The sequence below is a fragment of the Nannospalax galili genome, unplaced genomic scaffold, assembly GCF_000622305.1.
Source record: "Nannospalax galili isolate Female #2095 unplaced genomic scaffold, S.galili_v1.0 scaffold720, whole genome shotgun sequence".
In the NCBI taxonomy this organism is placed as follows: Eukaryota; Metazoa; Chordata; class Mammalia; order Rodentia; family Spalacidae; genus Nannospalax; species Nannospalax galili.
In genome coordinates, this window is record NW_008346927.1 from 1,291,120 (window position 1) to 1,312,872 (window position 21,753).

Sequence of the window (21,753 nt, forward strand, 5' to 3'; positions counted from 1 at the left end):
CCTTTAGAAAGAAAAAAAAAAAATCAAACCTACTCTACCAGCACATCATTCTTTTTGTCTTCAGGTATGGAAAACAGCCCATTTCCTTCTTTCCTATTTTCTATGCATAAGCAAAAATATGGCTATTTAGCAAAAACTTCCACTACTGGAAATGAGATAACCTGATTTCTTCTCTTCTACTGAAGGAACTGGTTGAGAAAAAAGATCTGTTGTTTGCCTGTGAGCTTCATGCATTCTCCATTGATGAAATTGCTCTGTGACAAAACCCAGAGTGAGACCAATGCATGCACAAAAATTGTTCTTGACATATCCCTTGGGCTGTGGACTTTTTCGTGCTAGGCAGTCCATTGAGATGTACCATTATTGTTTCTCATTTGAGTATGCGTGTGCATATGCTGTCAGTTTGCATTGATAGGATAAGTGGTTTGAACTTGATGATTGGGTAATCTAAATGCCATTCCTTCATCTTAAATGAAATCTCATTTTCTAGCAATTTCAAGGCTTGTTAAATTTGGCCACAAAGGAATATGAATTCAATTTTTGTTTCCCTTTTCTCTTGTTACTCTCGTCATTTTTCCCTGGTGCTGATAATAAGGAAGAACATGATGGTATCAGTGTGACTAACAGAAGCTGTGGGTTACTTGTGTTAGAGTGGAGAGCAGAGAGCTCTGATTCTCGGTCCTTTTATTTGTATGATGAAGACTTGCTTACATACTAGGTAGCTCTGAGGAAGAGATAGTGATGCTAGAGGCCAAGCAAATTTGCACTTTTTTTAGATATTTATTTTGTGGAAATCAAGGTTTCTTTGTTCTTACACTGAATCAACAATTTTTTTTTGTTTTGTTTTAGTTGCCAAGTTGAGTCCAAAGCTGCATTTACAATGTGTGTAACAGACCAAGCAGCCAACTCTGACACAAGATATGACTTTTTGGTCCAGCACATCAAAATTTCCTGTAGGTATTCCCAGAATAGAGCGACCTGTGAAATTGCCTCCAAATGATGCAGCATGTTTCTGAACGTTGTGTGACTTGAAATTTAGCCATTCTCACCCACATGAAACTATATCACTGAAGTGCTCATGTTGTTATCAAAGGAACGCCCTCTTCAACGGTGTTACATTAGTTTTTGTGAATAGCTCTTTGGAACAGGGTCAGAAATCACTTTAATTTGAAAGCTTTGTCTTATCAAATTTGTAAATTATGTGTCCAGCTTGCCACCCAGCATAAGGAGCCCAAAGGCATGTGAAAAGTTTCCTATTCAAATGGAGAGTTAGTCTGTAGTTAAAATAACAAGTACTCATTGAAGCTTATTAACTTAAAGCTCTCAATATGGTAATAACAGGTGTGAGGACGTATCCTTCTTTTCAAATATAAGTCCTTTCCTTAAAAATGAATTAATACATATGATTTGGTATTATAATATGTAGATCATCTTTCAACCAGCTCCTCCTTAGAGGTTGATTTTATTTTCCAGTAAAATGAGAAAATTGTTTAGTGTATATATAGTGTGAGAGTGACTAATGATCTTTAAGGCAGAAATACCAATATTGTTGTCCAGAAAAATGAAGAATGTCATAAACCATACCACATTGACAATATATGGAAAGCTATGCACATCTGTAATTCACTAACTAGCATGTTTTCAGTAGTCACTTACATTGATAATTACACGATCAATGCACATTTACTTATATATGTATATTTTAATTTTTAATAATAAGCTACATTGACTAGTTTATGAACTTAATACAATTGGAAATGAACATAAAATAATAACTCTATGGGTTATAAATAAAATGCATGAAGAGGAGTTAGAATAGCTATATTTAATTTTTCAAGCAACATCTTATTAAAGAACTTTGAATTCAATGTCATAACATAAGTGACTTGAGGAATTACTTTTCCTTCATTTTTATTTGTCATTTTGTCATTTTATCTGTCATTCACAGTAATAAGACTATGCACAATTATGTTAATGGGTAGGGACACAGAAGTCCCATTTATGTAATCTATTTTGTTTCTTTCCTTTCACTCTGACCTTCTCTAAAATACCTTCACAGAACCTCATTCTATGACACAATTTCGAAGTCCTTCAGGTTGCAGGTACATAGGGACTGGCATTATATCCAAGGCCATACCACCATTGGCCTTGACGATCCTCAGTTCACAGTGGCTCTGCTCACTCTGATTAAAAAAAAGCAAGTCATAGAAATGTGATAGACTTTCTTGAAATGTATTTTGTGTGTGTATTAATTTGCTCTACTCAGTAGGCACTTGAAACTGGAATGGGAGTATTGCAAAGCTTTTTTTTTTTTTTTTTTTTGGAAAAGCTGAGCTCTTTATCTTCAGATAATTGATCATTTGACGGTTATGTAATGAAGCTGTAAGAACTCACTCAAGATTGAATTCTGATAAACACCATATGTTTACATAGAATTATATGAATAGTATCTCTTTTATAATCTTCATGTTCATAGAATGGGAAACTTTTCCATATGACCTTCAAGTGGAAGAAATGTCTACCGTTTTTAGCATCTAAGGAAATAGCAGGACAAAATCCCACTAATAAAGCTCTGGTCAAGAATGACTGATACACAGCTGGGCAAGCAGCTGGGCTTTTCATGGACAAAACAAAAGTGTGTGAAAATGGAACTTTATCTGAATGTGAACTAAATTCAACTCCAGGACCCCTGAATGCATTTTACAGTTGGAAGTTTGTGTGTGCAATAATCATTTTCTTTTTTGAATCTTAGAATTGGAATGTTATTTTATCTCCAAACAAATGTCCTTTGCATTTGTGCCAGTCCTCTAAACACTATTCACAAGTTTTCAAATTAATATATTCTAGTTTTCCATTTGCATTTTACATAAGTAATAGTGACACTTCGCATTTCTTAGCAGCATTTCTTCTAAGATTTGTCTTAAAACAAGGTCATTAATTCAGAAAATACCATTAAAGAGTATAGGAGGTAGTGGCACTTTTTGCTCTTTTACAACATGTAGTGAAAAACATCCTTGAGCAAGGTCAAACAGTGAATCAGCAAGACACCAGGAACACAAGATTTCTCAGTTCTTCCCAGAGCAAAGCCCCAGTCATGTATAGGCAGGTGTCCTGTGCACATGTGTGATGTTTCAGAGCCTTTTCAACCCGCGCTTTGCTTGTGATTTTGTGAAGCCTTCAAATTCTTCCAGTACGTTGGCTGAGAAAAATGTCGTGTTAGCAGACCACGACAATCTAAGAATTCTGAAGAGAAAAGGGATTTGGGTTAGATTTAGAACGTTTGAAAAGCTTCTCTGTATCTCTCTGTGGAAATGAAATCTGAATTAGCCAACCAAAGCAATGTGGAATAAATATTTCACAAATAACAACAGATTGTATAGCAAAACAAGTGCTCAGGAAGACACACGAGCACTTAAAGAGCTGCTTATGTCTCTTATTAAAAAAAACAGGAGCCAACATCTATTAAAGGCTGATGTTTATGTATATAAAATATTCAACAATATTAGTATGATTTTAAATTAGCCTTTTCTATCTGAGATCAACACTACTGACAAAAATGTTCAGATTGGATACTTAGCACTATAAACTGACCTCTTTAAGATGTGAAAATGAACAAGACTTTAATTTTATACATATTCATAATAACACAGGCAATAAGCTTGCTTATTACAGAACTCTTGTAGGTAAAAAGTAGTAGATTCACAATAATGGTTCAAATCAAACCATCTCATAACATGATACTGTTCTTATTTTCATAGAAAGATATGAATATTATTAGGTTTTAAATATTTTGCATTGAGAAAAACAAATATGAGGAATAGCTACAAATGTTATCTCTAGTTTGTAAATGTTGGAACTCAGGTTCTGATGGGCTAAAAATATTTTGGTCAAAGGTGAAGGAGCAATTAAGCAGCTTAAACTGAAAGTCCTTACCCTTTTTCAGTCTTTGCCTTCAAAACTAAGCTACATTGTTGCTAAAATGTGTTAGAAGGGAGGATTACTTTGTTCCAAGGTAGGAGAGTTTTTCCTTCTTATTGTATGGGATTTTAAAGAATATAAGTTTACTTTTTATTGTGAAATTGAGAATTCCAACTGCAGGACATCAAGGAACAGACAAAACTATGTAGATAATGAAACGATGGGTGATTTTGGGTGTCTAAAGTCTAGAAGCCCAGCACTTAGCAACAGACATCAAATATTTATGCCATATCTTCTTTTTTTTTTTTTTTTTTTTTTTTAAGCAGGGTCTCCCTTTAGTCCCAGCTGTCCTGAAACTCACTATGTAGACCAGGCTGGCCTTGAACTCACAGAGATCCACCTGCCTCTGCCTCCCAAGTGCTGGGACTATAGGTGTGCACCAACACGCCCAGCTAAGCCATAGCTTTTTTATTTCTTGAGAGCTTGTTTTTATGATTATGACTTGTTTTTATGTTTCATAGTCTGTTTACGTATTCTTCTTAGAAATTTTGGCTGTTTCCAAGCTCTGGCCATAATCAACTAATCTGCTATTAACAAGTGTGTAAGGATTTTATATGAATGTGTCACTTCTTTTATTTAAAAAAAAATCTTTGATGCTAGAGTTTGGAAATAGTTTAGTGTGTGTTACTATGTACAAAGCTATGATTTTAATTCTCTGCACTAGGGAAAAATAGCTTCAGAAATTAATTAAATTATTCATCATAATATTAAAGTAGGAATATCTTCAGGGCTTAACAATAATGAGAATGTTATTTGTGCACTAAATATTGGGCTAATACCTGATCATAAGCTTTTTAAAAACTGTACATTTCCAGGTTTTTAAAAAAATCTTGAATCTGGGTAAGCTTATTTTTAAATTCTTGAGGATGGCAGATAATAGAAAGAGTTTTGCAAATTTTTACATGTTTCTCTGTTGTTTACTATCCAAACATTTTCTTCAATAAGTCGTTATTAGTTACTTTTTATGTTCACTGAATTCTTCTGATGAAACACACTGTTTCTCTCTCATACAGGTCCCTTGAATAACAATTGACCATATGGTTTTTCTTATGCTCAGCAAGTAACTTTTATTTAGATATTAGATCTATAAGGAACTTAGACCATTTTTTAGCAGAATAATACTTTAAATGTGTGTTGTGAAAAAACTCAATGAATAAGGAAGACAGATTCTGACGTACTTTGTAGAGGAGAATAGTGCTCTGGCCTTCTTTCCCACTTCCTCACTTACTCCAATGCTGGTCCAAAATACTTTAAAAAACCAAAAGGTTTGAGAATACAACTTGCAAATATTCTTCTAATGTATGTTACTCATCCTTTTTAGGTAATAGAATTTCTTATAGATGTGTGGAGACTGAACTGAGTATTTATTTGTAAAGGTAAATTAGCTTGACATGCTTGCAATAAACTTGCAATAGACTTGCTTGGAAATAGAAATACATAAATGAGAATTGTGGGATTCATCCATTATATTTGCAGAAAATTAAGGAAGCCAATCAAGTTGTACAGTGCTTGTGTTATAGAAACAGAGTAAAATATGAATTCTAGAAAGTGATTGATAATTTCACCATTTTACCAAAGCCAATTTAAATTATATCATCAAGTGAGCTGAGAGTTGGGTCACCACCATTTACTTTCAATAGGTTCCTCTGAGTGGTAGAATCCCAAATAGAGACTGCGTTAACCTGAACTTTCTCATGAACAAGGAATTGTCATACTTATAGCAGAAGCGTCAAGATTAAGAAAATTTAGAAATTTAGTAGATTCAAAAAACATATCTAAAAGTATTATTAGTCTGATCCATCCCTTCTCAAGCCCCATGAGTATTATCCCTTACTAAGTGATTGTTTTCTGGCCTTTGAGGAGCACTCATAAATATTGTCTTATTTTTCAAGGGAAAATAAGACAAAAGCATAAAAATATTATTAGTCTATAGAAACTTGGTTAAGGGTTGAGGGCAAAATGGAGTATGGAATGCTGTATTTCGATACATGAATTACATAGATTTATTTTCCTGTTTCAGGGTTGAATAGGCCAGGGATTGGGTGAACTCATGTTACCTATGGATTTGATGGTTAACTGAGAGAAAAGGAGAAATCATTCACCCAATTTATTTGGAGACCAGAATTTATTTAAATATAGTTGCAGTTAAATTGTTGATTATGCTACAGTGAAGGACATTTGGAGACACAAATTAGACTCTATAGTAGAAGCATCAGATTAAAAAAAATTAGAAATTTAGTAGATTCAGGAAACATATCTAAAAGCATTATTAGCCCAATCCATCCATTCTCAAGTACTATGTCTTATTATATGTATAATAGAGTGCATTAAATTGGGGAGGTGGCAAGAACGGGAGGGTCAGATAGAGGAGGGGATCTAAATATCATCAAATTATATTGTATGAAAACCACAAAAATTCAATAAAAATTGTTGGGTGTGGGTGCAAGAAGAGGTAGGAAAGAAACTCTCTTTTAATTATGGTCATTGTTATTAATTATTTCATCTTTAGTAAAATGGTTTCCAAATCATCAAAGTGAAACAAGAAGGGAGATATCCTTGGGAATCAAAGTAAATAAGATGCAAGAGAATCAAATCAGGAAAGAAAGAGTAGAATTGACTCACCTAGGAGATGGCAGGACTCAGGAAAAGTCAAAATGCAGTGCTCTTCTTAAAAATTGATAAGAATTTCAAGAAATTAAGAATGAAGTAGTAAACAAGCCTGGGGCCTTTCTAAGAATGTCTTTGTTCATGTATAGAATGGATCCTGATCTGACAAGAGAGGAGAGTTTTTTACCAGCCTTTGAGGATTAAGACAATGAATTGCAAGTCAGTCATTAGCCATCTCATCCTTGTTACTCTTCTGTTATCTGTAAAACAGAAACTGAAAAACAGAGATCTTCATCCTTCTGTGCTTGGAATGGACAATGCAAAGTCCATTCTGTTTTACATTAAGAGATCATTCAGCATTGATTACTAACAGTTTGACTTCTTATTTTAAAAGCATTTAGAATGATATTCCTACACTCCTCTGGCTCGTTTCTAAGCATATTGAGTTATGTGTCCTCTATCTTATTGTTAGATATTTTTCTGTAATGTCTTTGCAATGAGGATGTTTGAGAGAGGCAGTAAGTCTTCACTGTGCCAATTCTAGTGAAGAGCTTTCATTTGATTATTGTTCCCACATCAACACTGTCATGAGTGCAGATGCAGATAATTTATCCTTACCAGTTCTGAATCAGTTAAAAAATTCCTGGAAACTTTTCAATGTCTGCTTGAATTGTCCTCGGTAAACCCTGATTTTTAGAAAGGTCAAAACGTTGCTGAACTGAAACAAGAACTTGATCAGTCAGAGAGTTTCCTAAGTGAGCAAGGGATTATGCTTATCAGTAGACTTAAATAACAAGACAAATGATTATTAAATATAATTTTAAAGGAATGGAAAAGAAGTTTGGTGTTGAAGTCCAGCTTTTGAGCTTGGAGACTATGAGAGCAGAAGCAATTTTTTTCTAAGCACACAGAAGAATATACTTTTAACAGATCAGGCCATTATGCTGTCATCTTGAGACTGGCAACTCATCTAACTATGCATTGTCTTGGTAGAGCAATGTTTCATAGTGGTATGTTTATCAGATTAGCCGCTGAACAGATGATACTAGTGTGGGAGGAAGGAATAGTGTTTTGGTTTTAATATGCATTTTGGGTATTTTTAAGTAACTGGAAAATCAAAAGATGACATTAAAATGGGTTCACCTAAACTGTACTCACCTGACTAGTGAACCAGCATCTAAATACGCAGTCTTAAACTTTGTAGTGTAGCAGTCTCGTGTTGCCACAGCTTTAGTTTTTTTCTTGTCAATAGATAATATGCTTTGAGCTGAAATAGCAAGAACTCTACAATTTATTTTTTCTGAAAATCTTTTAAAATTTATTTATTTTTATTTTATGTGTATGAGTGTTTGCCTGCATGTGTGTATATATTCTGTGTGCATGCCTGGTGCCAGTGGAGGCCAAAAGAGGGCATTGGATCCCCTAAAACTGGAATTATGAACAACTGTGAGCCATCATATGTGTCCTGGAAATTGAACCCAGGTTCTCTGCAAGAGCAGGATGTGCTCTTAATCCCTGAGCCATCTTTCAAGCACCAAAGATTTATTTTTTATTTTAGTTTTAGTGTGTGCACATGTGTATGTTTGTGTGGGGGTAAAGCGCACATGTTTGCAGTGCCCATGTTGTCCAAAGCATGGGTGTTGGGTCTTGAATTCAGGCCCTGTGGAAGAGGAGTACATACTCTTAACCACCCAAGCCATCTTTCTAGCCCTTTGTGAAAATCTTTAATTTTCAATGAATAACCATGAGTTACAGTTGCCACTGGGCATGAACACTGTTCAATAAGCTCTAGTCAGTCCAAACCTAAATACATGGCCTCTGAACAGCAATTTGTACAACTTTCTCTCTCTTTAATATGTTTCTGTCTATACAGAAGGAATTGCTGTTTTGACTTCTTAGTAAACTGGAAGAGAGTTTCAAGTCTTAACATCCCACTAATCCATGAGTGACCAGTCAGTGGTGAATGTACCTGATTTTCAACAAGGAAGAATGCTACATCTTGGAAAATCAGGTTTGTTTGACCCTTAGCTATTTACTGAGATTGATTTTTCACAAGGGTGTAAGGATAGGAACATACTTTGATGGTGTTCCCTCTTTGAATTGAAGCAAACTGATCTTGTAACATATGCAGTGTTGACACTAGCTAGGCCAGTGATGTGAGAAAAGAACAGATTGTAAAAGAAAGCTTTCCTGGATTTAATTTAATTTAATGTACCAATTGCTGCCACTCCATCTGAACACACAAATTATTTTTCTGTTTTTGCTTAAAAGAAGGATTATGGTTTTATGAATTCATGAAATGATTTTTTTCAAAACGGCCAATTTTAGTTGCTTGACTGTTTTCATTTCCCATCCTCATTTCCTTGGGATGTTTTATTAAGGCAAGGAACACAGGATATAACCATACAGTAGATTCTAACCCATTAAAAAAGTTCTAGTAATTCTTCTGATTAAAAATTTGTGACAAGCTGATTGAACAGCAAATGGAAGAGTGACTCCTACTTGAATATCACAAGTTTATGACCATAGTAATTTTAATCTTGAGCAAAGCTATTAACGTGACTTTTACTCAAATAATGCTGTCCTTGGGACTGAAATGTACTATTTGATGTATTGCTTTATGTTAGACATTAAGACAGATATTTTGAGCTATGGGTAAAAGAAAAAAATAGACCAGTACTCATTTCTTATTCATAACATTTCTGTTTTTGTATGTTTAGTTTTTCACAATTGAGCTCCATAAGCACCACTGATTTAAGGGATAGTCTCATTTCTCCAGAGATTTATTTACATGTCCAATTTGCCTTGAAGATATTTATACAGCTTGTCATCAGTGAATTTTAATGCAAAGTTGAGTGAAATTATACTTGAATATATTTAAAAGAGAATGAAAAATAAGCTTTTTTCTTCTTCTAGGGCAGTGTTACACTGATTTAGATATTTTTACAAAGAAATTGTTGGTTGCATAAGTGTTAGCCTATATGACTATTTCTTTAAATTTGTGCAGAAAATTTAGCTCTTACCCTTAGCCTTTACTGGCTATACTGTTCCTCCAGCCCTGTTTGGAAAATTTAAAAAACAGATTTGTCATCCTGGAGTGAAATTATGCAGGCTAACTCAACCCCATATCTAAAGTGAGCATTTTAAGTTTTCAGTGTGATATTTGAGAGAGAAATGGATAAAGTCTCTGTGGCTTCTTATCTAAGCCTTCGACATTACTATCTGGTTTCTCTTAATTCTAAATACTATAGTGTAATGTTTTAAAACTTTGAGTCCCAGGGGTCACTTTAAGATATTTAAAATGTAGATCAAGTCACACATCTAACATTCAAATTATTCCTGGAGTCTGCATTTAAAGCAAAGACCTCAGGTAGCTACGCTGTTCCTAGCCCAGGAATCACACTTTGAGACATGTGACTTAGACAGAATGATGCTAAGTTTTAAGAAAAACCATGTAGAAGTGTAACATGACTATTTTTCATTCAATCCATTATTGGCAGTCATTGAGCTCTTGGTTTTTACCAAAAATTATAAAATACTTAAGATATAAGTTATGGCTTAGAACCCAATCCTAAGTATTTCCATGTACATCTTAGAGAAACAATTCTATCTTTGCTTATTGTAGTTTTTATGGTATTCGTTTCCTGTATACATTTTTCTACATAGCATTGTAGAATGAGCTACTTCCTTCTAGGTTATCATTATTGTTTTTTTCAGTTTTATCATTATTGTTTTTTCAGTATATTTTGATCACATCCATCCCCAGCTCCTTTAAGATCAACATATTCTAACTTGATGTCCATTTTTTTTGTCTTTTTTTTTTTTTTAGATTTTTAAAATATATTGATCTGAAAAAATGCACAATATAAGTCCAAGCGAAAAGCAGGACAAAGAACATATATAATACAACATCAGTTTTGTTAAAAATATAATTTACATATATACATACCCACGCTCGAGAGATAACAAAATGTTAACAGTAGTGAATGTCTAGTATTTCCAGCCAAAGGGGCACTGATGGGCATGTTTTATTTCATGAATTTGTTTTCTGTAATCTCTAAGTTTTCTGTAACAAATTTATAACATATTAGAGAAAAATAATGCTTTTAAAAACATAGGAAAAATTATTTTGAAAAATACCCCATTGCTTTCAAAGGAAACTAAGTCTAAAATGTTTACACTTACCCTTTTTCATCTTCATTGTCGAAAGAAAGAAGGCTACTGTTTTTGATTTGCTTCTGTGAGTTCTTTTTGGCTGAATCCTGCTTATTCACTTCATCTTCATTTGTTTTTTTCTTTCTTTTTTGAGCTTGCTGTTAAAACTGAATACTTTTCATCTGAGGAACGTGTAACTGGTTTTCGATACACGATTCTTCCATCAGCTGGAGATGGTTCTTCGCCTTCTTCGGCGGCCTTTATTTCTGCTTTAATTTTCATGACTTCTTCAGCTGTCAAGTCTCCCTTTTTTAAAACTACCACTTGAGGTTGCTCATCTTCTTTGTCATTGTGATCACCATCTTCACCTGGGCGCTGAGGCTGGATTCTTTTGGTCTCTACGGTGGGCCCCTCCTTGTAGCCGACTCTTTTCTTGAAGCAGGACAGGAAGGCCGGCTTCAAGGGCGCTCGTATGACACTTGGTTCCGTTTGCTCATGGCTTGGATGAAAGCCTTTTTTTGGTCTTTTTGAGACAGGGTCTCCCTGTAGCCCTAGCTGCCCTGGAACTCACTATGTAGACCAGGCTGGCCTTGAACTCACAGAGATCTGCCTGACTGCCTCCGGAGTCCTTAAATCCACTGAGTCCAACTGGTGCTGTTCATAAGCACATGGATGTAGAACCTTCTACTGGACTGGAGCGTGGGCAGCCTTCCAGAAGCCACACCCATGAAAAAAATGACTCTCCCTCCCAAAATAGCTATCACCTACGTATACCTTCTCAGCTAGAGGTGGACTTTGTGTCCCTCCCTGATCCATGCTGTAACATTGACTGGGTTAATCTTGTGCAGGTCCTATTCAGGTAACTGCAGCTGCTGTTTCTGAGTGGCCATGCTGTGTCCAGAAGACACTGATTCCTAGCAGTCCTCCCCAACCCATGGCTCTTACAAACTTCCTGTCCCTTCTTTCTAAATGTTCTCTGAACAGTGAGCGGGGTATGATGGAGATATGCACTTAAGGCTGAGCACTGCATACTCATTCTCTGAACTTAAAAATATTTATTTTTATTTGTACTTATTTATTTTTATTTCTTTTTAAAATTTTTATTGAGAATTTCATACAGGGATATAAGCATATAAGGTGTTTTGATCAAATCCATGCCCACTCCGTCCCCTCCAACTCTTCCCATATCTTCCCATCACTTTTTTCTGATAACTTCATGTACTCTTTCTTTTTCTTCTTTTTAATGGGGCTTTTTGCGACTCTAACATTCCCCCCTCTGAAGATGCAGCCCTAAAATCTTTTGAAGATTAGATAAGAGCTCCCAAATACTTTAGACATATTTGGCCTTTGGAACAAAATATGTTGCTAAGAGGCCCAAGGACATTTTGACTTTTAACCAAGAAGCTGGTTACTTTTCTTTGGGGTCTTTTTACACAAACTGCCTAGCCAATTCCTACCTCTTTTTCGCATCACACCATCCTCTGAAAAGGTTACCCAGCTTGTGATATCAAATGTTGGAGAGGATGTGGGGAAAGCGGAACGCTCATCCACTGCTGGTGGGATTGCAAACTTGTTTAACCCCTATGGAAAACAGTGTGGAGAACTCTTAAAAACTACAAATGAACCTACCACTTGACCCAGTTATACCACTCCTTGGCATATATCCAAAGAACTCATCCTATTGCAGAGACACTTGTACATCCATGTTTGTTGCTGCTCTTTTCACAATAGCTAAGAAATGGAAGCAACCTAAGTGTCCCTCAATTGATGAATGGATAATGAAAATGGGGTTCATTTATATGATAGAGTTTTACTCAGCAGTAAAGAAAGATGGAATCATGAAATTCACAGGTAAATGGGTGGAGCTAGAAACTGTTATACCAAGTGAAGTAACACAGAATCAGAAAAACAAAAACAAACAAACAAAAAATGACCTATGATCTCCCTCATATGTGGATCCTAGCACCAAATCCTGATAAGTGAGTATGTATCCAGACATAACTACAGGGACCAGGATAATGGAAAGGAACCAGGGAGGTAAAGGAAAAGAAAGAATCTGAAAGAGAAGAAAAGTAGGAAACAAGCATTAATAAGGGAGATATGGATAAAAACTGGGTTAGTTTAAGGGAGGGGGGAGGGAAGTTTATTCAAGGAACCTGGGGATAAAGGGAAAGAAAGAGCTCAAGAGAGGTGGGACCATAGGAGAATGGTATTATTAGGGGAGAAATGGGAAAAGTGGGGCACCTTAATTGGGGAAACCATGGTGGAAGGGTTAGACAGTGAGAGAGATAAATAATACCTAGCTAGTTTTAAAAACCAGAGAGATCCATATTAGTCCAACAACCTACTGACAAATTTGCATACCAGATCAAGAAATATATGTCTAGGCAAGGTTTAGCTGAGAACAATTGGTCTTTGCCCAAGCTTTATCTACATGGCATATGGCAATTAAAAGTACCAGACTGGTGGAACTAACCTTCTTGGATGTTTAATAGACATACTTTGAGGCCTATACTAATTTGATCAGAGGGATATAAAGGACAGATTTTGCTCCTTGCCCTCTTAGGTCGACAAGTTCCAGGGGACTATGAGCATCTCTCAAAATGTCCTGTAACTGTGGTGAGTCACCTGACTTCGTGATCAAGGAGGCCATGGAGACCCCACCAAATGGACTTGAACCAGTGTTCAGTCTACAAAGAGGAAGGTCAACACAGAGGAATCACTCCCTGCATACTTCCAAGCAAAGCCAGCCATGGCTGAGTAGAACCATTGACTTATCTTCACGTAGACAGAACTGGTAAAAGACCGGAGCCAGGAGCTCCTCCCAAGCGCATGTGACCTCTGAGGAACAGATCCTCAAACAGCCTTAAGAATAAAAATAAATTGGTTTATTTCAGCCGACTGTATGGCCTTAAACACCCAAAAGGAAAGGATAACCAAAGATTTAAGGGGCCAATATAATTTTTTAAGAGTCCATATGTATAGCTAAAGGCTGTATAATAAGAAACAATGCCAGATAGGAGATACCTTCTTTTTGAGTTATTGGCCAAGGTAGCCTAAGAGACTCCCAGATAGTAACCCAGCACAGAACTGGGAAAATGGCCAGCAGACCCCAATCTTATCTAACGGAATATTGGCAACTGATTGCTGCTAGATGGGGAACAGCTAACCTTCCTAAAACAAAGACCTCTGGATAGGTTGACTAGATTCACTGGATGGACAAGTACTAGGGAAGAGCTGGGGGTGCTGACAGCACAGCAGACAGTAGCAGGGATGACAGAGGACAAGGGCTCTAGTGTGGGGATAGAGGCTATGGGAGGGTGACATCTGGGAAGTGGGTGTATAGATGAATAAGATGATTTGGGAAGTTCTGTGTGATATACACACAAGAAAATCAACAAATTATAAAAATGATTATATTTGAGGAGGAAGCATAAAAATTTACTTCATGTTAATTAGTAGAGGTGATAAACATTATTGTTGAAATCTCCCTGATGACTTTATATCCAAACACAGGTGCCAAGGAGCCGAGTGCAACCAACTAGGACTAGTAATAATCAGATACATACAGATTAGAGATGCATGTGCCAACATCTAAGTGTTATTAGCAAAAACAATGAGTCTTTCTGTAAGAAACAGTATATTTTAAAATGAAATGTTGATCTTTTTTAAAGGTTAAAAACTCATTTAAGTTTATGTCTTATAGGGTATATACTGAGTTCAATATTGTATAACTGTATTAATTTAACTGTGAACCTAAAACTTTTATAGTCACTTTTGAAAGAGATGTGTCTTTGCTCTGGAAATTGTTATTGAGTATGTTAAAGCTGTAATGAAATGCTTCTTCTAAAAAATTTAAAAAAAGATTAGCTCCACCAGTTTGGTACTTTTAATTACCATGTGCCAAGTAGATAAAGCTTGGGTAAAAAACCAAATATTCTCAGATAAACCTTGACTAGATATATATTTTGTTCCTGAAGCTAGTTGACTAAACTATGACCTTAGAAATTTTAAGATTATGTGTATATTAGTTTTGTCTCATTCTTTATATATCATAACAAACCTACACAGCCCTTCATCACTTGTTTAGGCTTTCTCATTTTTTTTCTATTTTGGAAAATATTCCATTCCCATATCCTTTTAACATCTTTTACATTCTCGTTTTCCTTTTTAAAAATAATTATGAGACATAATAACATTAACAAATAAATTTTCCGCATGTGAGAATTCTTTTCCTGGGGATGCTAAGCAATGCTTATTCCCTTTTAAGGTTCTAGTGCCAAACCAATGTTTGATTAAAGTTTTACTGGGGAACCATTGAATTGTCTGAGCTTACTTACAGAGATAACTGATGGGTTGTTGAAGTGTATGAGCAACTGAGGGTATGCACACTGTAAAGCCTTTATCCAGCATAGGTCATGTCTTCTCTTTCTAGTCTTCCCCAGATTGTATACTTTAGCCCTCCACAAATGCAGGAGACCATGTGTGATTAGGGCCCAATTACATGCAGTTGTCTGGAAAGAGTGGCTGGATACTCTAGTGAGGGTCCACTGACCCTGCTTGCCCCTCCTTTAATGAAGGAGCACAACCAAAAACAAGCCCAGTTGTGACAATGTTCAGCAATCAGGCACTGCTGAAGTCGTGATGGTGGTAGTTATTTCATGCAGAAGAGACTGCTGTACAGTATCATCTTATTAAAAGGACATGGAATTTAAAAGGATTTGGTGCTGGGATGCACAAAAGAGGGAGAACATACATCTTTTATTTTTCTGAGTCTCTGTTAGTGTAACAGCTTCTAGATAGACCCATTACCTGCAAATTTCATTATTTAATCTTTCTTTACTGATGAATAGAACTCCATTGCGTAAATCTACCATATTTTTGTTAGCCACTTGTCAGCCGAGGGGCACTTAGGTTGCTTCCATCTCTTAGCTATTGTGAAAAGAGCAGCAACAAACATGGTTGTACAAGTGTCTCTATAATAGGATGAGTCCTTTGGATATATGCCAAGGAGTGATATAAGCAGGTGATATGGCAAGTTCATTTTTAGTTTTTTACGAGTTCTCTACACTGTTTTCCATAGGGGTTGCACAAATTTGCAACCCCACCAGGAGTGAATGAGAGTTCTCCTTTCTGCACATCCTTGCCAGCATTTGGTATCACTTGTTCTCTTGATCCTTGTGAGTCTGGTTGAGGTAAGGTGATACCTTAGGGTGGTTTTAATTTTCATTTCCCTAATTACTAATGATGTTGGACACTGTTTGAGACGTTTCCTTTATTTTTTCTTTTGAGAACTATCTGTTTGGATCTTTCACCTATCTTTTAACTGGGTCATTTGGGTTTCAATTTTTTGTTTTGTAAGTTTTTTATATATTCTGGATGTTAAACTCTGTCAGGTATGTCACTGGCAATGATTTTTTCCCATTCTGTGGGTTTTCTCCACTTTTTTACTGTTTCTTTTGTTGTACAGATGCTTTTAAGTTTAATGAAGTTCCACTTGTTGATTGCTGACCTTAATTCCTGAGCATCTTCTGTCGGATTTAGAAAATCCTTTCCTACACCAATGTCTTGTAAGTTACTGTCAATGTTTTCTTCTAATAGTTTCAGGGTTTCCTGATTCACATTGAGGTCTTTGATCCATTTGGAGTTGACTTTTGTGCAAGGTGAAAGATAAGGATCTAGTTTCATTCATCTACAGGTAGAGATCCAGTTTTGCCGGCACCATTTGTTGAAGATGCTGTATTTCTTCCATTGTGTGTTCTTGACACCTTCGTTAAACATCAGGTGGCTGAAATTGTGTGTACTCGGGTTTGGGTCTTCAATGATGTCTCCTTGATCTATATGTCTATTGTTGTGCCAATACCATGTGTTTTTTATGACTATAACTCTGTGGTGTACTTTGAGATCTGGTATAGTAATCCTCCCATGGCTGCTCTTTGTGCTCAGGGTTGCTTTGGCTATCTGGGTTTTTCTGTGCTTCCATACAAATTTAAGGATGTATTTTTTCTAATTTTGTGAAGTATGTCATGGGAATTTGATTGGGATTGCAATGAATTTATATATTGATTTTGATAGAATGGTCATTTTCACAATATTAATTCTTCCAATTCATCAGCATGGGTGGTCCATCCATCACTGATGTCTTCCTCAATCTCTTTCTTTAACAATTTAAATTTTTCACTGTAGAGGTCTTTGGTGTCTTTGGTTGGACTTATTCAAAGATATTTTATTTATTTAATTACTTATTTGTTTGTTTATTTATTATTTATTTATTTATTTATTTTGCAGCAATTGTGAATGACAGCATTTCTCTGTATTCTTTCTCCAATTGCTTGTTACTGGTATATAGAAAGACTATTGATTTTTGTAGACTGATTTTATATCCTGCTGCTACACTGAAAGTGTTGATCAGTTCTAAGAGTTTTCTGGTGGAACTTTGGGATCTCTTAAGTATAGTATCATATCATCTGCAAGAAGTGATAGTTTGACCTCTTCCCATTAGTACTCCTTTAATTTCCTTCTGTCTTATTGCTCTAGCAAGCATTTCAAGCTATGTGCAAAAGGAGTGGAGATAATGGACATCCTTTTGTGGTTCCTGATTTTAATGAGAATGCTTCCAGTTTTTCTCTAGAATGATGTTGGCTGTGGCTTTGATGTATATAGCTTTAATTATGTTGAGGTATGTTCCCTCTAGTCCAATTCTCTCTAGGACTTTGAACATAAATCCCTGCTGAAGTTTTTCAAAAGCCTTTTCTGATCTATTGAGATGACCATGTGGTTTTCGTCTTTGTGTCTATTTATATGATTAATGATGTTTTTGACTTGTGTGTATTGAACCATGCCTGCATCTCTGGAATAAAGCCTGCTTGATTGTGCTGAATGGTCTTTTTGATGTGCGTCTGTATGTGGTTTGCAAGGTTTTTTTTTGGACAGTTTTTGCACCTATGTTCTTTAAGGATATGGGTCTATAGTTTTCTTTTCTGGTTGTATCTTTACCCTATTTGGGTATTAGAGTGATGCTGGCTTCATAGAAGGAATTTGGGAGTTCTCCCTCTGTTTCTATCACTTTGAATAATTCAAGTAGTATTGGTTGGAGATCTTCTTTAAATGTCTGGTAGCATTCTGGTGTAAATCCATCTGGGCCTGGGCTTTTTTTCAGTTGGGAGGCTTTGTATTACTGTTTCAATTTCCTTATATATTATGGGTTTGTTTAATCTGTTGATGTCTTCTTGGTTTAACTTTGGTGGTTCCCATGATTTTAGATATCCATCCATTTCTTTTAGATTTTCAAATTTAGTAGAGTATAGGTTTTAAAAATATTCCCTTATAATAAATAGTTTGGATCTTTTGGGTGTCTCGTGATATTTCTCCTTTCATATTTGATTTTGTTGATTTGGATTTGCTCTTTCTTTTGGTTAACTGGGCTAGGGGTCTGTCTATCTTGTTTAGCTTTTCAAAGAACCAGCTCTTAGATTCATTGATTCTTTGCATCATTTTCTGTTTCTATTTCATTAATTTCTGCTCTGATTTTTGTTGTTTCTTCTCTTCTGCTGGGATTGGATTTCATTTGTTCTTGTCTTTCTAGCCTCTTGATTTGCAGTGTTAGGTCACTTATTTGGGCTCTTTCTAATTTTTTAATGTAGGCATTTAGAGTACTGAACTTCCCTCTTAGGAATGCTTTTACAGTGTTCCAGATGTTGTATTGTGTTGTATTGTCCTTTCGTTAATTTCCAGGAATTCTTTTATTTCTTTCTTAATTTCTTCTTTGACCCACTCATTGTTTAGAATTGGGTTGTTTAATCGCCATAAGTTCATGTAGTGTCTAGGGCTTTGTCCAGTGTTGATTTTGAGCTTTATTGCATTGTGGTCAGAAAGAATGCATGGGATTATTTCAATTTTTTTGTATTGATTGAGGTTTGTTTTATGCCCCAGTATGTGGTCAGTTTTTGAAAAAGTTCCATAGTGTGCTGAATAGAAACTGTATTCTTTGGTGCTTGGGTGAAATATCTGAAAGATGTCTGTTAGGTCCATTTGATGTATGGTATCATTTAATTCAGACATCTTTCTGTTTATTCTTTGTCCAGTTGACCTGTCTAATGGAGAGAGTGGGGCACTGAAGTTCCCTACTATTACTGAGTTGGGTTTAATCTGTGTCTTAAAGTCCCTTAATGTTTATGAATTTTGGTGTGCCAATGTTTGGTGCAAATATGTTAAGGATTGTAATATCTTCTTGGTTAATTCTTCCTTTGATCAGAATGAAGTAACCCTCCTTATCTCTTCTAACTAGTTTTACTTTGAAGTCTATTTTGTCAGATATTAGAATTTCAACCCCTGATTGTTTCTTAGTTTCATTTGCTTGGAATATTCTTTTCTATCCTTTCACCTTAAGGTAGTGCCTGTCCTTGAAGGTGAGATGGGTTTATTGCAGACAGCAAAAAGATGGATTTTATTTCTTAATCCATTCACAGCCTGTGTCTTTTGACTGGGGTGTTCAGTCCATTGATATTTAAGGTTATTGAAAGATGTGCATTGGTTGAGGTCATTTTGATTGCTGTTTCTGTTCTCTGCCTAATTTTGTTTTTCCTAGATTATACCTTTATTTATTTTCTTTCGTTGCCCCTAGGATATAGTCATTCCTTTCTCCTCTCTTTGTATTGCTTCATGTATTCTTTGAAGGGCTGGTTTCATAGGCATGCATTCTTTCAGGGTTTTCATGTCATGGAAGATTTTTCTTTCCCCCTCAACTATAATAAACATTTTTTTTAAGTAAAGTATTCTGGGTTGGCATCTATTGTCATGTAGAACTAGAAATACCTTGGCCCAGGCTCTTCTGGCTTTCATAGTTTGCATTGATAAGTCAGCTCTAATTCTGATGGGCTTTCCTTTGTATGTGACTTGTTTTTCTTTTCCTGCTTTCAGTATTCTCTTTCTTCTGTACATTTACTGTCTTTACTATGATATGTCATGGAGAGTTTCTTTTCTGATTCTATTTGGTGTTCTATGTGCTTCCTGTATTTGTATGGCGATGTCTTTCCTTAATTTCAGGAAATTCTCTTCTACAATCCTGTTTAAGATCTGGTCAATACCATTAACCTGAAGTTCTTCTCCTTCCTCTATGCCTATGACCTGTGGATTTGGTCTTTTTATGGTGTCCCACATTTCTTGCATATTCCGTTCTTGTATTTAAAAAAAAATTTCCATACTCTTTGCTTGAGTGGTCTAATTCTTCAACTTTATCATCCACTGTTGATATTGTTTTCCATTTCATTCTTTCTAGTGGTAAGGCTTTCCTCTGTTGTTTCAAGTTGGCTTATTGAGTTTTGCACTTCCATCTTCATTTCTGCCTGAGTTTTCTTCAATGTTTCTATCTCTTAGGGAGGAATGCTTGTAGCAAGAGATATAATAATGAATCCATTAAACTGGAAATTAAAGCTGGCCAAGATGCCTCTTCATGCCTTTCAATGAAGAGGCAGGGTGTTATTGCACTGCTGTTCTTTTAAAATATGTGTCCTTGGTTATCTCTAGGAGGTTCTCCTTGTAGAACTCTTCTATGGGACTGGTGGAGTTTGGTGGGGACATAGTGTTTTTGCTTTCCATTTTATTATTCTTTTGTTGTGATTTTGGCATGTGAATTTCTTTTGTTGTTTGTGATTCTGATATGAGAATTAAGTTGAAGTATGCTTCTGTTTGTGTTCTTGGTGTGCCTTGGTCCTTTTCTTATTGTTTATGTAAAGATGGTTGGTCCAGGTTTTAGGTTCTCTCAGGCTTTATTTTGGAGGGAGCTGATGGTTTCAGATCAGCTACTCAGGAGCACCCAGAGAAGCCCAAGTCAGGTTCCAGTGTTCTAAGTTTGGACTCCTATTAGCGGGAATTCAGAGCAAAATTTGGGATGTTCCCTAAAGGGGTGTGTGTGTGTGTGTGATTTTGGAACTTTCAGTTGGTCTGCTGAGTTCTCAGCCTCTATGCCAGAGAGAAGCTGGAAACAGGCACCCTCTCATGGTCTGCTAAGATCACAGCCACTACATAGATGGAGATTGGAACCCACCCTCTCAGGTTCATTTATTTTTATTTATATGTATGAATGTTGCCTTCATGTAAGAGCACCAATGTCATGCAATGCCCATGAGGGCTAGAAGAGTGCATCAGATCCCATAGAACTGAAGTTACAGGTCATTGTTACATACCATGTGGATGCTGGAAACAACCCAGGTCCTCTGCAAGAGTAACCAGCACCCTTAATTTCTGAGTCATCTCTCCAGTCCTTATTCTTTGTACTTTGAACAGTTATGAGTTTCTGTACTACCATACTCTGTGAAAAGAAACTTCTGTGATGAAGGATGAGAGCTATACTACTCTATGGGTATAAATATAAGTATTTAGTAGGCAGTTTGATACTATGTCCATTTAGCAATAGTATGTTCTCTCCTAGGGCTTATGACCTTCTCAGTCATGGATTCTTGAAGCAGTTTACAGTGCCAAGCAGGAATTCCTACCTGTGGAGTGGGCTTTGAATACAAGCAGGAAGTGGCATGTTACTCTAATAACATTCATGACACTATTGCATCAATGGCTATATTTTGCCAGGCCAGTCATGGCTGGTAAGACTGTTAATGACTTTTGCCCACCAGTAGCCTGAACAGCATCTTCTGGCACCATAAAAGCTAGCCAGCAGGGAGGAAACTTCCAGTTTAGTATCAGCTTGATTTCTCCATGTCGTGTGACCGAAAAGTGTTTAGTATCTTCAGCAATAATATTTTACCATCAATTTCTGGTCTAAAATCAAGAGCAATGGCAATATCCTGTATTTTTTTGGCATCTCTAGGGCCCATCTCTGGCCAGAAACTTAAAGGGAGACCTCTCACACCTGCATTGGTATTTTTTATAATTGATCTTAGCCTAAAGACCAAGAAGCAATGCACTGGAATTTTTTATTATTATTTCACGGCTTCTGAGAAGAACATTATTGTTCCATGTATGTGCCTCCATTAAAACTGTTTCTCTGATTTTTTTTTT

General features: G+C 36.0%; 1 protein-coding gene and 1 pseudogene across 10 annotated transcripts in view; one reads left to right on the forward strand and one right to left on the reverse strand.

The window, feature by feature from the left end:
- Positions 1-21,753, forward strand: part of Kcnc2 (potassium voltage-gated channel subfamily C member 2) — a 224,345-nt gene that overhangs the window by 148,847 nt on the left and 53,745 nt on the right. The gene's annotated exons all lie outside the window — the stretch shown is intronic.
- LOC103742328 lies at positions 2,064-11,237 on the reverse strand (annotated as a pseudogene).